Below are 4,837 nucleotides of genomic sequence, written 5' to 3'. Positions count from 1 at the left end.
TGAACAAAAATAAATAATTCAGTCGGTTACTTGCGTGGTTTCGACTTGTAGTCAATAACTTGGGCACTTACTCAATTTTTTGGCGCTGGTCTACAATCCTACCACAGCGATAATTGAAACCATTATTAAAGCAACACGCAATATTTGGGTTAGGGCAGGGGTGTCAAACTCAAACATCCCGGCGTGCCAATTTTTATCCTATAACTTCTTCCCGTGCAAAAGTTTAGTAATATAGTTCTTTCTAATAATAAAATCGTTTTTTTACAAATAATAAAAACGTGTAGTTAGCAGTGCGCATTACTGCATCTAAATGCCCGTCGGTGAGCTGACTTTTGCTTTTTGTTTCTTCACACCAAACTTTATAGTTTAGAATGCTAGCCTCCACTAGAATATAATGTTATAGTATTAGAAGTAATTGTACGTTGTCGTGATTGGGCGATTGTTTTATATTGTGAATAAACAGTAACAATTTATGGCACTCTTTCACTATTGAACGTCAAAATTAATAAAAAAAAACTTTCTTCAAATGCCGCATACCACAACGCATATTGTTTGGGTTAGGGTGCGGGTAAGCATTTGGTTGAGGGTGGGTCAAGTTATTATTAATAATAAACATAATATTACTTGACCCACCCTCACCCAAACGCTAACCCGCACCCTAACCCAAACAATATGCGTTGTGGTATGCGGTATTATTTTGTTTTGTTTTTTGCATAACTTTTCACGTACATAAGTGAAAGAGCGCCCAATTTACAGTATAAAAAATTAGGTATTTTTTTACAATTGGCTGAATAGCAAATTAAGTAATTTAGGGGGGCTTGCATGCAATTTTTTATTTGGTCGCATGCCACATTTGGCATGCATGCATTTTTGAAGAACCTCAACTGAACCCTAGCCTGTCAAAAAAGTGGTTTACGACAGCGTGACGTTACAACTTGTATTTTACAGAGTCAAATTATGACAGTTTTCATCAAAAAAAATAAAAATATTTTTAAATATTGAACTGCTTGTTTTTCATTAAATCACGAATCTTTGATTAAATATACGTGTTGCTATTCAATAAATATGCTTATTGCCTAGCATTCATTGACCCACATTTTTAGATTTAACGCAAATAATTTTGCATCCGAACAGGAACGTTATAAGCTGGTTTTGAAAATAAGTTTAGTTGAACCGGAGCTAAACTTTCAAATTGTTTTAAATCGAAACCGGAACTGAACCGGATTTCGAAAAAATCCTTGAACCCGAAATGAACCTGAAAAGTCAATCGGTCTTGCAAATTACCTAACTTTACTATAAAGATCTTTCGCGCATTGGCGATGGTCTAGAATCCTACCACAACGCGCATTATTTCGGTTAGGGTTAGCGTTTGGGTTAAGGTGGGTCAAGTATTATTATTAAACAAAGAATATAATAATACTTGAACCACCCACACCCGAACGCTAACCCGCACCCTAACTCAAATTTTGTGCGTTGATTTTAGAACTGTGGTAGGATTCTAGACCAGCGCCCGCGCATTTTTTGGTACCTTGTTTATTTTAGATTTTTTTCAAGAAATTATTATTAACTTTTAAATTTAAAGTTTTAATCTTCTTTCCAAAACTAAAACTTCTGAAACTTAAAAGTCCCGCGATCACTACAATCTATTTTATCCTGAGCGGCAAGGTTTTTTAGGGGTATAATTGTTATAAATATTTCAGGATATTAAATAAATTATAACATTATTTATTAGAAGTTTTTCGATTTTGATGCATTTTAGTTTTGCAGGTACCAAAACACACCAAAAACTAGTTCGTTTCATTTTTAAATCACCGACATTAAAGGTCGATGTTTTTCCGGGTCGCAATAATGGTGAGTGTGTTCAGTAGAGCGAAACATAACAGTATGTGATTTTTTATAAAAACATTGCAACGGCTTACAAAGGGCGGAATTTCAATGTAAAAGTGTGATTTAAACGAGGCCGCTTTGGCTACATCATCAAGAATAATTTTTACCTAGGGTAATAAAGTTTTTTATCAAAGAAATATTTCCGTCGGTCAAAAATCCCTCTTTGACTGCAAAACATTTTATCCTGAGCGGCAACGTTTTTTAAAATTGCTACACAAAATCAAAGAGCTCTTTGCACAAAAATAGTCATTTGAAGCATTTTTTTGTACAGTTTATGCCAGTTATATTATATTCAACACATTGCAAAAGTTTTGAAATACGATTTATATATCTAGTTCTTTCTGCAATGAAGCCTGGTATTTCTGATCACAGATCAATGACAAGTGTAAGACAAAACACAGCTCTGCAAATTTTTAGTGGACTAACGTTCAAACTAATAGTATTTAAATATGTAATTCGTAATTAGTAATATTTTAAGCTTTTCCGTACTCAAACTATTTTTTTGCAAGTTGTGATTTTCTAAACCTAAAGCACAAATTTGTTGTGGTAGGACGGCCATGCCAAAACTATTTAAAACACAGGAAAATACAAAGGCAGCTTGAATTAGTGGTAGGCTATGATTATGAAACAATTGGGTCAATTCGCAGACAGTCTGGCGACATTTTTGTCCAGGTGCTGATTTTTGTCACCTGACCGGCAAGTGCATATTTTAATAATTCCATTATAAAATGCTCTTATTTCTGACTTTTACTCGTAAATGTTTCCTGAAGCCGATATATTTGAGCACAAAGCTGATGTTTTTGTGAAGCTTTTCACGACAGGGACCAGTGGCGTAGCCAGCCGAAAAAAAGTTGGAATTTTTGTATTAACTGCCGTAACGAAACACAAATAACAATGCGAGCAAACCGTTTCAAGCAGCAACTGACTGAATTTTAACGCAATACTCAAAAACCATTCAAAGAGCAAAAACTTTCTAAAAGGAGTTAAACTACATTATTGTATAGCAAACTTTATATTAAGTACTTCGTTTGTGACGTAACAATGCATGATAATTGAAGGTGTGGCATGCCTGTGATTATTAGGAGTAAAATATTTATAAATTTTGAGGGGCCATGGCCCCCCCTGGCTACGACTATGGCCCATGGCGGGGACGCATGACAGGGTTACCCTTCGCTTTTTCAACGACCTTTTTTGAACAAGAAAACAAACTATAAGTGAAGTGTATTTTTTTATATATTTATTGAATTCCGAATAATCAAGCACGTATGACGTATAGTCTTATATTCATAAATTCAATGCCCGACTTTTGATTGTGGGGCGTTTCTATTGGGGCGGAGTATTTTAAAAATAGCTTTCGGTAAGTATTTGTGGCCAGGGATGTTAAAAATAATTCGAGTCCAACTCACACTAATGGCCGATTTCGTTGAGTCCTTAGTCGGGCTCTGACTCTGCAGCCTGCATTTTGCCAACGTATATAGGTAATTAAAAAAAGGATGTTCATAAAACTACTTATAGGTGTGTCATTTAATTAATCCAACCACAATGCGTGGCTGAAAAACTATTCCATACCATCAACCTTTACAATTAACAGTTTGCCGCATGCGCACGTCGGACTCGGGTAGTTTTACACATAATTCTTACTCAAATCTCGAGTCTTCGATTCTGTCCTGTTTCTTGCACTGTACTTTCTGCAAAAGCCATTGTAGCAAACAGCACAAAGCTGGGGGTCAAAGTGCACGACCCAATCGCGATTCTGAGAGTACTTCGGTACACATTGGATGAGTGGTGTAACGCCGTTGCGGAATCGTCAAGGCTGTTACCGAAAATCAACTGTAAATATATTCCGTAACTTGAAACAAACACCCACGGAAAGACATAAATACCGCAACTCAACGGGAAATTCTTGGTATGTTGTAGAACAACGTGTTAGAATACGACGAATTTTATAGACAAAAGTGAGGTGGTTTTTACAAGGTTGTAGTTAGGCAGTGTTTTTCAACCTTTTTTCACGGCAAGGTTTTGACGATCCAATTCAATTATCTTTAGTGTACTTTTTTAAGCGAACAAAACAAAATAGAAGGTCGAATTTAATTATTTTGAGCCATATATGAGCACTGTCTTCGTAGTTTTATGCAGTGTTTATCAAGTAGTGGAGAAATCTTGCTCATATTAACCTTATAAATGTAACCAAATAAAACTACTGCAGGCGGCGAACCAACCAAATCAAACGGCGGCCCGATTTTAATTCGCGACACATAGGTTGAGAAATACTGTAGTTAGGTGGCATACTTGGGGCTGGCTCTCTTATTTAACTTTCCACATAGTTAAACTCAACTTAAAAATCTGGAGCCTTTGTCTGGTTTAAAATTCGATTTCACACGCCGTCATCCATACTAATAATGAAAAGTGTATTAAGACTATTTGAGGGAACGCGATAACATTTAAAGTTAATCTAGCGCAGTGTATGTTAACCTTTGTAAGTCAGGACACACCTGGCGAGCGAAGCAAGCGCGATTTTTTGTTTTGGTATACCGGCATTTCTTTTAAATTTCTTGCAAGTTTTTACTACATTGCCGAAAATAAAAAATGTTAAAAAGTCTATTTCTAACATTTTGAATACGTTTTCCGTTTTTCCGTGACGCACTTTGCGGCCTTTCACGGGTCAAAAGTAAAGAAGTGCTGGTCTAGTTGAAAAGACAGCATCAAAACGTAAACAAACCGGACGTTAGATGATAATTCGCGCTAAACGCGAAATTTATTTGCAATTACGTTGTTAAAATGGTCAAAAAGTAAGTGAAATGAACTCGTGTCTATAGAGTGTCAGCCCCAATCCGGTATGATCCGAGATCCCTCGTATAGACCCTTGTGTTGGTGTAGGACAGGGGTGGGAAAACTAGGACAGGGGTTGAAAGTTGAGGCCTATTTGACAGTTGAATATGGTCGCACAAGA

Source organism: Ascidiella aspersa, chromosome 3, assembly GCF_963924565.1.
Source record: "Ascidiella aspersa chromosome 3, kaAscAspe10.2, whole genome shotgun sequence".
Lineage (NCBI taxonomy): Eukaryota > Metazoa > Chordata > Ascidiacea > Phlebobranchia > Ascidiidae > Ascidiella > Ascidiella aspersa.
This window is presented reverse-complemented; position numbering follows the sequence as displayed.